Genomic DNA, 13,224 nt, shown 5'->3' with positions numbered 1-13,224 from the left:
GGGACTGTTCCTGCAGAAGGGGGTGAGAACAGCACCCACCTCTGCTGGGCATCGCCTAACCCAGGGCCTCGGACCTCAGCGGGTCCTTCCAGAAAGCTTGGATCACCTGCCTCATTGAACACACCGAGACAAAAAAGGCCCAGAGAGGGAGAGCCACTCGCCTCAGAACACACAGCCTCCTAGAGGCAAAGTGGGACAAAGGACAGAAAAACGGCTCCAGAGTTGGACACTTGGATTCTCGGGCCGCCTGACACAGTTCCCTGAAACGCTCCTCTTTCTGTCCACCGGCGCAGCTCCGTCTAGTGTAGCCGCTGGGTCTAGGGCCTGTCCGGCCACGGTTCTCGCCATCTGTGTGGCCGACAAGATATCGTCGACCAAGACCCCCAGGGAGAAAGCATTGTACGGAAGGGCCCGGCGTCCTTCCCCAAACCACTGCTTTGTTTTTATTCAACACACATTCCTCGGGCACTACGATGGGCCAGGCCGGGAGTGGACGAACAAGACCCGCTCCCAGCCGGCCTCCGGGGAAAGCGTGGACAGAGTGGACGTGGGGACAGGCTGTCACGAGGAAGCTCGAGGAGGGCACAACCAGGGGATGTGCTGAGGACTGAGGATGCAGGCTCGGAGGGCGGGGACGGCAAAACTGGAGGCCAGTGTTCGCTGAGCACGTCCACAGCGCCGGCTCCGGGCCAGGCCCCCGTCAGCGTCACACCCAGGAGGTGAGCTCTGCTAGTATTTCGGCTTTGAAGAGGAGGAACTCCAGTCCCATGGGGTTAAGCGACACGTCCAAGGTCTCCTGCTAATGACGACAGAGCAGAGCTGCAACCCCATCCCCAAGAATGGTGTGGAGATCGCTACATTCGACCGCCTCCAAGGACGGTGGAGCCAGGGTAGCTCTAACCTCGTGGGTTGCCGGTGCTTATGGGCTGCAGGGGCCGCTTGGCCTCAGCCCCTCCTGTTGCATCACGCACGCCCCCAACTCCCCCCCACCCCCCAGGGAAGGGCAAAACCATCCGGTGTCTGGCCTGCTGGCCCCGCACAGAGGCCTGCTGGCAGGAGGACTCAGGAGATGCCCACTCCCAGCCACCTCACCCCAGGCACTCCGACACCCACCCCTTCGAGCCCTGGAGCCTCCCAAGACGTGGGCCCAGGCCACCCAGCCCCTGCTGGCCTTGGTTGGCCTGGTGTGAGGTCTGGGCTGGCCCATGGGGAGAGGCACACCCCAGAGAGGGCCCTGATGGCTGGGGCGGGAAAAGGGGGCCCATACATTCCTAGAAAACCAAGGGAAGAGGAGGCTGTAGAGGGCAACCCGGAAGTCTGTGGGTTCACTCTTGAAACGGATAAAAGAGTAGATAGATCCTCAGGACCTAGCAGAGTGGGGGCTCCAGGCCCACCTGCTCACCCCTCCCCCCACCCCAGCAGTCCCTGCAGCCCTTGGGAGGGGCCTGGGTCTCCACGGATCCGCTCCGAAAACCTGACGTGTCGCCGATAATAAGCCCAGAGAGGACCAGCACTTGATACAAGGCCACTCGACCCTTCTGGGGCTATTTTGGCTCGGCCAAATGGTGCTTGCTGTTTTGTGTGTACTGGGTGCTGGACTTTATAACATGACACCCCTTGACACCCCAGGTGGTGGCTGTGCTATCCCCGCTCTGCAGACGAAGACATGGAAGTGACGTTTATAAAGCATCCATCACTGCCTGGCCCCCGGAGGGCACTCAGTGCATGTTAGTCTCCTTCCTGCTCCTCGCAGTCCACCTCCTCCAGGAAGCCCTCCCAGATTGGCTCTGACTTCCAAGGAGGGCTCTGCTCTCTAAGCAGCCCCCCCCAGGCTCCTCCTTGGGACACCACCTGCTTCAGCCCCACTCTTCTTGTCACTCAGGCAAGACTGTGCACTTCATGGGGACAGGGAGTAGCCAGGCCTTCAGCTCTGTGGGTCAGGAAGCTGGTTTAAATGAAAATATATAGACCCACGATAGTACAAGGGTCCCATCATGCTGAGGACTGGGGTCTCAGGCACAGAGGAAGGGATGGTAAAAGTGGGAGCCAGGGTCTGCTGAACCCCCTTCCCATAGCCTGTCAGCAGCTTCCGCCTTGTTCCCCAGTTGCAGGGCCCAGCTCTCCCCCCTCCCAGAGAGCTCGTGGGCTCTCCAGCTTCCATCTCCCGACCTTGGCACTTGGCCGGGCAGCCTGGGGGGCGGGCCAGCGGCATCGGGGAGCAGACTCCAGCTTTCTCCCCACCCTGGCCTGGCCCCACGGTTCGGTGCAGCCCCCAGAGAGGAGAGAGAACAGAGGGGACAGAGAGACAGAATGAGAAAGAAGCGGACTGAAAACCAGAGGGAGACGGAGACAAAGAAAGCGCAAAACAGAGAACAAAGGGAGAGAGTGAGAAAGGAAGAGAGACACAGAGCAACGCAGGCGCAGAGAGACTGAGACAGAGAGAGGCCAGCAGCGAGGAGAGCGAGGGGGGGGGGGGCGGGGGGGAGACAGGGACGCTGTGAGGGAGCCACAGGCAGAAGCACCCTGCGCCCCCAGAGCCAGCATGGCCCCCTCTCCACTCCCCGCTTCCCCCGGCATCTCCCTTTCCCCCGGCCTCCTGCTTCCTGCGCTCGGACACACACTGACCACCTGCTTCTCGCCTAGCCTGGGTGCTGGGACCCATCCCCTGGCCACCTCCCAGGCGGTGGCTGTGTTTATGCCCACTGTGCCGATGAGGAAACTAAGTCTGGGAGCCATCGGGTGACTCAGCGCACTCAGCCGGATCCGGCACTGCGGAGGTGCAGGCCAGAAGGTCGTGGACCGGGAGACGGAGGCCTGCAGAGGAGCCGTGCCTGGCTCCGGGTCACACAGTAGTCAGCTGCCGCGCGGAGGCCAGCAGCCAGCTCCCAGCACCTCGCCTGGCTCCAGAGAAAACAAAGTAAATCTCATTAAGTGTTTGGCAGCAAGGCTGCAGGTCTTACCAAACAGGCTGCAGCCAACACCCTAGAAGCTGTCAACAGCCCCCGCCCCACCCCTTTCCTGCCTTCTCCCGCTGCCTTGTCTGGGAAGGGCAGCTCTGTTACTGTCCAAACGTGTCCCCCTCTAGGACTCAGGTCCCCCACAGGTGGCATCTCCACCTCCCCACCCCCTGCCATCCAACCCAGACTCCCACCCAGAACTGGCAAGACGCAGGGTAGCTGTGGCTACACCCTTCATTTTGGTGACGTCAGCAAAGTGCATCCTCAGGCTCTGCCCCCCTAGAGGAAGGAGGCAGGTCACACCCTGAGCACCTGCTCTGAGCTTCCCCTCCCCCGGAGCTCACGGGGTCTCTCGCACCCCAGCAAGGCAGGCACAGGTGCTCGAAGCATGGCTCAGAGAGGGCTGATGCCACCCAGGGTCATGCAGGCCATTCAGAACAGTCATCCGGCCCCGAGCCCACGCTCCTGACGTTACCCGGTCTCCCCAGGCTGCCACTCTCGAGTGCTCTGCCCCCTCCCCACCAAGCCCCGCGCCCCCTCCCTCTGCACACACGCGCTATGCCCTGGGGTCCACTGGGTGGGAAGGGGAGGGCACTCCCTGACTGCAGGACCGCAGGCAACTCAGAGTCCCTCCCGGACCGGGGCTTTCTTTCTGTGCCTGTCAGGGGCAGGGGAGAGTGTGACGGTCTCGGAGGGTCCATAGGCTCGCCTCCCCGACCCTCGCTTGCCCGCGTGCCCGCTGGGGCCTGGGGCCCTCCCTTCCACCCTCCAAGGTGGCTGTGATGCTTCACGGGCTGATCCCAGGATTCCCAGGCCTTCAGGAGACAGCACCCATGGGTCCCGGGGGGCAGGGGTCATGCAGGTGTGGATGTGATGACCTGCCTGGTCCCCATCTCCTGACCCAGGAAGGCACAGGGTGGGGGTGAGAGTTTGGGGGCCAGTGCAGCGTCAGCGCTCCCCCACCCCCTAGCGTTGCCCGCCGTGCTGCGGGCCTGGCAGCCACGGGGGCACAACACCACCCATGACCTCGAGGAGCGCGAGGGGCTGGGGACCTCTCACACAGCTGCAGCAGCGGTGACATTGCACGGTACCACACGCAGAAAGAAAGGGCCCCGAATTCTGTGGGCCCCCGGTCCAGCTCGGGGTCAGGGACCCTCCAGCGGGGGGGGACACGGCACACGAAGAGGCTCAAGACCCCCCCGGGCCAGGACTAGGTTTTCATTCCCCGGTCAGATGTGCCGCCCGCTTACCGATCGGTCCGCCCTCTGAGGCGCCTGCTCCAAGGGCTCACGGCGCCGACTTCCCAGGCACGCTTCACGGGCCGCCCGAGCTAGCTGGGCCACTTCAAAGGTCCCGGCCCTGAGGCCCTGAGAGGGGACCTGCTCGCTGCCCAGCACCCTTTGCCTCTGCCTGCTGCCCCTCTCCTGGACACACTGCCCCTGGACAGCCTGCGAGGCCCTGTCATCCATGCGCTGACCAGCTGTGGACTTCCCGTGGCCTGGGCCCCACCCCCAAGCCGGGCCCATCCGACTTGGCCTCTGCCTGGTCCCTTTGCTCCAAGGGTTGGCCTCCTTTCCCGTCCTGCTCACAGCCTCTGAAGTCCCCTTAGGGGTTGGAAGCCCGTGGGGTTGGGAGGGGAGTCTGGCCCCCCTGCTCCTCACCCGCCCCGGCCACCTGAATCCCCCCCACTGAGCACTGCGAACCAGCTTCCAGGGCCAAGATGTTGACAATGACCTGCAGGGTCTCGATCTAACTCTCAGACCAGAGCGGAAACCAGGGGAGAGGTCAGCAGGTGAACACACGGTCAGCCGATGGGGCTCCTGGAGTCCAGGAAACATCTAAAAGCTACACTCACCACAAAGGATTTAAAGGCACAGCCCAGAAAACAAACACAGGGAAGACTTTCTTTTCATCCCACCGGGGTTCTGAGGAAATTCTCCTTAATAGACGTTGTGTAAAGAAGCTCATGTTCGCTTGGTGGGTGGAACTGGACCCTGCCCAGTCGCCTTTATTTCCTTCTCATGCTGAACGCCTGTCCCCTCCAATGGAGGTGAGGTCTCTTGGAGGGCAGGCACCCTGGCCATGTACTTGGCACCCGGCACCCAGCGCCCAGCACCCAGCGCCCGGCACCCGGCACAAACAGGGCCTGGCCCCTTCATTACTGATGTTCCCGGAGTGAGCTGGTGACCGAAGGAGTTAAATCTCCCCTTGGAGGAGACTGTCGTCATTCTTATATCAGACTAAGGACTGACACCCAGCACATCGTAAGAGACACCCGCACACCCACGTGAAAAGGCAGACCCCCAGCCCTGTACGCAGAGCAGAACACAACATCCACAGACACTGAGCAAGACCTTCAGGGAGGTCTGTGCTCGGCGCTTCCCCGGCTGTGACCCCTCCAAGGGGCTCCTCCCTTGGCCTTGGCTCCTCCAAGGCGTGTGCTCCCGCGTGTGCCTTTCCCGGGGCACATTTCAGAAGGTCTCACGTAAAGCGCCGGGAGAATGGCGAAGGGAAGGCGGGTGAATGATGGCGCCGGAAGGAGGATGAGAGGCACGGGAAATCTTTTCTGACGGGCCCTGGCCTCTCCCCCGGGGGGTCTGGGCTCAGGGCTAACAGTGGGGTGGGAACAGGGGTTCTATCCACCCTCGGAGGGGAGGGGAGGCTCCCCACCAGCACAAGCTGGGTTCCCCCCAAGAGGCAGCCAAGCAGAATGGACGGGGCACGGGGCCAGGAGTCAGGAGCCCCGGGCTCCAGCCCTAACACCCAGCAGACTGGCTGGGCGACCTTGGGCACCCTCTCTGTGACCTCAGTCTTTACACCTGTACCAGGAGAGGGCTGGGGAGCTGTCCTCAGAGAGCTGTCCAGCCCTGACTCAGGGAGGCACTCACCTCCTGCTCCCCTCCCCCAGCTCCTCCCAGCATCAGCCCTGTGACCACAACCTCAGTGACACCCACCCCCCGGGGGACCCAAGGTGAGGCCAGTCGGGGTGGGGCTGAGTCTCACAGCCAACCAGCCCCAGTGCCGGCCTGAATCACCCGGCGTGGCCCTGGCCCCCTGCCCTGGGAGCTCACAGGTGTCAGCGTGACCGGGCAGGGCGGGCACCCTGTTCCAAACCACTGCTTTTCCTAATACCGCCTTCCTGCTCCGCTTCCCCTGAGTCTGCGTGTAGCCTCTGTCCTCCCTGACGTCCAACGCCGGTCCCCTGGTGCCAGCCACACACAACGCCCGCCTCCTGGGTGTTGGCTGTGAAGGGGGAAGGCAGGGGCGGACGGGCGGGGTGGGAGCCAGGGCCCCTGCTCTGCGGGGTCCCCAGACTAAGTACGGACACAGCTGCCTGCCCTCAGGAGCTTCCTCCCTGATGCGGGAGGCGCAGTCCCTACACTCAGGAAGCTTCCAGCCTGATGGGGAGACAGCCCCTGAGCACACAGATCACCTAGTCCGGTGGGGCAGACACAGCTCCTGCCTCGTAAGAGCTCAGGGTTAGGCAGGGCCCCTCTCTCCCTTGTGGAGGGGGGAGGCGCAGCCTGTCCTGGAGGAATCTCCAGTTTGACGGAGGAGCGTTCACGCAGCTCTCTTCCTGTCGGCAGAGGGGACCCTGTCTCTCTCTCTCTCTCTCTCTCTCTCTCTCTCTCTCTCACGCACGCCTGCATACTGCCAGCAGGGACTTTCACACGCTGTCTCCCTGGAGCCTCCTCACCAGCCAGGAGCGAGGCCAGCCAGGGACTGGGCTCTCCGTTTGATGATCAGAGAAACCGAGGCCCAGAAAGAGAAATGGCAGGGCGAGGCCATACAGCAAGGCAGGCCTAGAGCCCAAGTTTACCTCCGGAGGGAGGGAGGGAAGGCAGGAAGAGGGGAAGGGGGGAACCGGAGCAGAGGGGTAGACGACTAAGTTAGGGGCTTGGCCCCGGAAGGCTGGGGAGCTGGGCACCCTCTGCCCCGTTGCCTGCTACCCTGAAAGGGCCTTTCTCAACCTGGTTTGGAAACCGCTTTTTATTTCAGGGAGCCCTGCCAGGCATTTATGAGCCTGGTTTATGGCTCTGGCACCGGGAGCCCGTGGCACAGCTTTTGCATGTGCCAAGGGAAGTGCCCGCTGGGCCACAGCCCTGGCCCAGGCCTCTTCTCCGAAAGCCATGGCTGGGGAGAGGCTGGAAATCTCCAACAGCCAGAGCCACGGGGAGCCCAGGCCTGAGCCAGCCAACCCCTGCCTTTTACAGAAGGGAACAGTGAGGACCAGGGAAGGGCCATGATTTGCCCAAGATCACACGGCAGAGCTTGGACCTGCCGCTGGCCCCCTGACCTTTGGCCACGGCTCTCACGGGCCCCAGGCCGGGCGGAAACAGCTCTTCACCCCACTCCTTGTGGAGGCAACTCAGGATGTCAGAAAGGTCTTCTGTACTGGGGATATTTGGGGATTTTCCTTGGGGCTGGATCCCCCACTCCTGGCCCTGCACCCTCTCTCCCCCAGAGCATCCTCTAAGGAGGCTGGCCCTCATCCTGGCCATGGAAGGAATTTCCTGAGATGGGCGATGGGGGACATGAAAGGTCACATCAGCCCTGTGCCCCACCTGTAGCCTGTCAGCCACCAGGATGCCCTCCCTAAGCAGGGGAAAGCGGAGTCAGCCGGGCGAAGGGGAGGTACTTCCTCTGACTGAGCACCGCCATCGGGAGACTGGGCTTCTTGATAAGAGGAAATAGAGGGTCAAAGATGTTGAGACACCTTGCCCAACGCCACCCAGCACCTACGTGGGGAGCCGGAATGCCAGCCGGCCCCGTCTGCTTCCGAGGCCCACACTTTATTTCTCCATTGTAACCGCAGCCTCCGAAACAGCCCCGGGGATGCCCGCCTACTCTGGGGAGTGCCCGTGGCCTCTGATCTACCTCACCCACTGACTGGGTCCTGTGGGGGCTGGCCTCCGCCCACAGCTCAAAGCCGGCCTTGCCGCCCCCTCTCCGCAGCTGTAGCATGTGGTGGGGCTTCCTGAGCAGCTGGGCAGGCACAGCAGACCTGGCCTTGGGGAATCCTCCAGCCCACTGACTCCCACGCCTATTGCAGGGCTACAGGAGGGGCCCAGGAGCCCAGGTTGAAGAGAGTTTATGGGCAAGAATCGAGTTCGCACCGTTCCAAGGCTGGGATGAGAGTTCAGAGGCTTGGATTCCAGTCGAACCCTGCCACATCCTGCTGTGTGACCTTGGGCACGTTGCCGGCCACCTCTGAGCCTCAGTCCCTAGAAGCTGGTCATTCTCTGATAATGAGTCTGCACACTCCTGGTTAGGTTCCAGGGTTCAGGCAGGGCCACTGCTCAGGGATGGTCCTTGGAAGATAGCCAGGCAAGGGGCAGGTGCGGGGTCCTGGGCTGCCACTCTGGTGGGACAGCGCTGATGTCATTCATCACTAGCTGCAGCACTGGCAATTGCACCGCGGCTTGGTGGGGCCACACCTGCGGGAAGATGGGGCAGGTTTCCACCTCTTGTGTTGCAACTCAGGAGCGTGCTGGAGGCTGGCTCTACGGAGCCGATCGTGTCCATCTGCCCCGCCCCCTCTCTCAGTGGTGGCACCTTGGTGGCTTGGAACTGGCCAAAGTGGGACTATTCCCACCATGGAGCTCAGTAAATGGTACACATGAGGGGTGTGTGTGTGGTAGGCTTGGAATACCCATTGTTAAGCAGTTACCAGCATACCACTGGCTGTAGGGATATTATATTTTTCTACAAATGTGCCCGTTTCATTTATGGATGTCCAATATATTTATTGGCATATAACTTCTTTTCGTTTAAATTTGATGTAAGCAACTAAAGAAAGACAAACGGGAGTTTATCAAAATTAAAAATTTGGTGCTATAAAGAAAAGCATCAAGAAAGTGAGAAGGCAATTGACAAAATGGGAGAAATGACTTGCAAAGCACCTGCCTAACAAGGATCTGAGATTCAGAATCCATAAAGAATGCTTACCACTCCACAACATCAAAATCACAAAATGAACAATGGATCTGAACACACATTTCTCCGAAGAAGATATAAGCACCTCACTAGGTGGGCAGGAAAATGCAAATCAAAATGCTCTAATTTCTGAAGGTGAAAGTGTAACAATTTAAGACTTTTCTCTTTTCTATTGTAAACGTTTGATATCTTGTAGATTTCCCTCTCAGAACTACTTTTACAGTGTGCCATTAATTTTGATATAATGTTTTTCCATTTTTATTCAGTTCAATGTGTTTTTTTTTTTAATTTCCCTTGAGCATTCCTCTGTGCCCATGTATTACTTAGAAGGGTATTGTTTCATTTCCAGGTGTTTAGAGATTATCCTGTTATCTTTCTGTCGTTGATTTTTATTTTAATTCCATTATGATCAAAAAGTACATTCCCTATGATTTCAAGTCTTTCAGGATTTTTTTTGGTTTTTAAAAGATTTTATTTATTTATTTTTAGAGAGGGAATGTACTCTCTAGGAGGGAGAGAGAGTGAGAGAGAAACATCAATGTGTGGTTGCTGGGGGTCATGGCCTGCAACCCAGGCACATGCCCTGACTGGGAATCGAATCTGTGACACTTTGGTTCTCAGCCCGCACTCAATCCACTGAGCTACACCAGCCAGGCCTTCAAGTCTTTCAGATTTTTTGAAATGTGTCTTGTGAGCCAGGGTGTGGTATCTCGGTGTGTGTTCCATAGGCCCTTGAAAAGAACATGTATTTTGCTGTTTGGGGGTAGGGTGTTCTAACATGTTAATTAGACATGATTGGTTGATAGTATTATTGAGTTCTTCTATAACTGTTGACTTATGTCTAGTTGTTCTATCTATTTTTGAAAAGATATTAAAGTCTCTGGTTGTAATTGCAGATTTGTTTATTTCTCTTCTGTTTTATTTTCTTGTTTTCAGTTTTCGTCTCATATATTTTGTAGGTCTGTTGTTTGGTGCATACACCCTTAGGATTTCTGTGTCAAAGATCTAGACATTGAAGACACAGAAACCTATGAATTTTTGTCATTACCTGATGGCCCTTTCTGTCCTGGGCAATTTCTTGGCGTCAAAGTCTTTGTCACATGATGTTGACATCGGCACTTCCACTTGATTCTTTTGATTGAACTTGACGTGGTGTCTCTTTTTTCGTCCCTTTAGTCCCCACTGACTCGTGCCATGTTTGAAGTGAGTTTTAGACAGTACGTAGCTGGGTCACGTTTCTGTACCCACCCTGCCAGCCTCTGTCTTTTCACTGGTGTATGTGAACCATGTGCATTTAATGTAAATGTGGATACATCGGGGTTTAGGTCTGCTGTTGCCTCCAGCCACTGAGTTTTTATTTCGGTGATCGTATTTTTCAGTCCTGCGATTTCCATTCCGTTCTCCTTTACAGTTCTTTTCTTTTTTTGCTGAACCTATTTTTTATTATTTCTGGGGTGTTCCCAAATGTTCTTTGAGGCATTTGTATGATAAGTGCTTTAAAATCTCTGTTGAATAATTCTAATGTCTGTCATCTGCACGTGGGTGTGTGTTGTCTTTTCTCATTCAAGTCGGGATTTTCCTAGGTCTTAGTGTGACAAGTAACTTTCTATTGAAACCTGGACATCGGGGGCATTCCTGCCTCGGCCCCCACCCGTGACCCAGCAGGCTCTTGGGCCTCTGTCTGTGCCAGCTGGAGTCCATGCTGCTGGCTTCTCCAGGCCCCCATCTGGGAGACACAAGGCGAAAAGAAAACCCAGGAAGCTCAGCTTTATGTATTTTGAACTCAACGTCATTAGATCACACGGGTTAAGAATTGTCTCAGCTTGGCCACCTGTGTGCTTGCCAGTTGCCGTGGCATCTCCATGGGGTCGGCTTGAGGCCCCCTGCACTCAGAGGTCATTGCCACTGCTGCATGGAGCGAACACCCATGTTCCAGAGGACTGGGAATTCCTGGAGAACTGCCTTTGGGAAGAGCTAGCAATCATTTCTTTAAATTTCACATTAATTTTCCTTATTGTGGAGTCTCAGACGAATATCCAGAAACCATGAACAGCCTCAATGATGAAGACTTTGGCTGCCATTTCCTCCGTGAAGGCTTCACCACCAAGGACATTCTGGGCCAAAACATCAGTGAAGTTTCTCCTTCCGGTGATAAGGATGCCTTTTATGTTGCAAAGCTGGGAGACCTTTTAAAGAAATGTGAAACAGTTAAAAGCTCTCCGTCCGGTCACCCCCTTTTATGCAGTCAAATGCAATGACAGCAGAACCACAGTGAAGACCTTCGCTGCCATCGGGACAGGATTTGACTGTGTCCCCAAGACTGAGATGCAATCGGCGCAGAGTCTTGGGGTGCCCCCAGAGAGGATGGTCTATGCAAATCCTTGCAAACAAGTGTCTTAGACTAAACACGCTGCCAGTAATGGGGTCCAAATGGTGACGTTCGGTGGACAGTCGCATTGGTGAGAGCTGCCAGGGCACATCCCAAGGCCAGGTCGGTTTTGAGGATCACTGCTGGTGATTCCAGGGCAGGCTGTCGTCTCAGTGTTAAATGTGCCACTCTCAGAACGAGCAGGCTCCTTTTGGGACAGGCAAGAGAGCGAAATGTTGACGTCATCAGTGTCAGCTTCCACGTGGGGCACAGCTGCACGGACCCTGAGACCTGCCTGCAGGCCAGCTCCGACGCCCGCTGGGTCTGCAACGTGGGAGCTGAGGTTGGTTTCAACATGTATCTCCTGGATACTGGTGGTGGCTTTCCTGGATCTGAGGATGTAAAGCTTAAATCTGAGGAAATCGCCAGCGTCATTAACCCAGCCCTGGCCAAAGTATCTTCCATCCGACTGCGGAGTGACCCGCATAGTGGAGCCAGGCGGATACTATGTTGCATCAGTTTCCACACCTGCAGTTAATATCTTTGCCCAAAACCTCACATTAAAGGAACAACCAGGCTCTGATGATGAAGATGAGTCGAGTGAAAAAAACCTTCACATGTTACGTGAATGATGGAGCACAAGGACCATTTAACTGCATCCTCTGTGATCATGCCCACACAACACCCCTTCTGCAGAAGAGGCCCAAACCAGATGAGAAGCACTATTGGTCCAGCACATGGGGGCCGCATGTGATGGCCTCCATCGCCTTGCAGGGCGCTGCGCCTTGCCCGAGATGCCTGTGGGGGACTGGGTGCTCTTTGGAAACGTGGGTGCTTACACCATTGCTCTGCTTCTACTTTCAGTGGATTCCAGAGGCTGACCACCTACTACGCAATGTCAGGGCCGGCATCAGCCAGTCCAGAACCATGACTTTCTGCCCACAGTGGAGGAGCAGGACATCAGCACTCTGCCGGTGTCCTTCGCCTGGGAGAGTGGGATGGAGCGCCACCCGGCAGCCTGCCCTTCGGCTCGTAGTAACGTGCAGATGCCATTCATGTAGCTGTTACAGCAAGGGCAGCCTGAGTGAAGGGACTGGGGGACCACTTAACTATTGCTCGTTCTGAAACATCTTTGTAAGCGGGGTTGGCACCGACGGAACATTATGGAAGGCTAGGAGACGGGGCCACGCTTACACGTGTTGTCATGGAAACCATCTGAATATTTGGTTTATACGGATTTTTACTCAGTTTTCAAACGCTACTGAAGAGTGCTCCTCAGCTGCCAAGCAAGCGCTTGTTGCTCGTACATTGGCAGAATGGGCCAGAAGCTTCGTGTCATGAACCATTTTAAAAATAAAGCACCTTGAAAATTAAAAAAAAAAAACAGAATTGTCTCAACTTTCTGACGTATTGAACATGTTAACATTATGTGGTAGCCCGTTTATTATTCTATATTAATAATACATCGTGTACCTACGTATGTACATTTATATATAATTATGTGTTAATGATACATAATTATATACAATTATTTCTATAAATCACATTAGTTCCTAAGAATTTTTTATCCATGACTGTTAAAGCCATGCCAGCTACCTTTGGGTTGGCGTTTCTTTTGGTACATCTTCTTCTTGCTTTTACTTTCCAAACTTCCTGTGATTTAGTATTCTGGGAGTTTCCTTAGTACCAGGTCATGCCTTTAGCTCCCATTCCGACAATGTATGTCTTTAAGTCATAGGGTAATCCATTTCCGATCACGGTCACTGCTGACTCACTAGTTCTGTTCATTCAAATATTAAAATGCCCACGAGATGCCAGGTACTGTTCCAGGTGCTAGAATACGGCAGGAAACCAAAGGGCCAAAACTCCATGCCCTCGGGAGGCAGAGTCTGATTGGAGGGAACAGACGATGAACATGTGTTGACTGGACATGTATTGCCCACAGGTGAGGGTTCCCGATCA

General features: G+C 56.2%; 1 pseudogene; it reads left to right on the top strand.

Annotated features, from left to right (window-relative positions):
- The first annotated feature begins 10,733 nt into the window (after positions 1-10,733).
- Positions 10,734-12,579, top strand: LOC114496869 (annotated as a pseudogene).
- Positions 12,580-13,224: the final 645 nt, after the last annotated feature.

Source organism: Phyllostomus discolor, chromosome 5 (assembly GCF_004126475.2).
Source record: "Phyllostomus discolor isolate MPI-MPIP mPhyDis1 chromosome 5, mPhyDis1.pri.v3, whole genome shotgun sequence".
Classification (NCBI taxonomy): Eukaryota; Metazoa; Chordata; class Mammalia; order Chiroptera; family Phyllostomidae; genus Phyllostomus; species Phyllostomus discolor.
The sequence above is the reverse complement of the archived record's forward strand: the minus strand, read 5'-3'. Positions and strand labels throughout refer to the sequence as shown.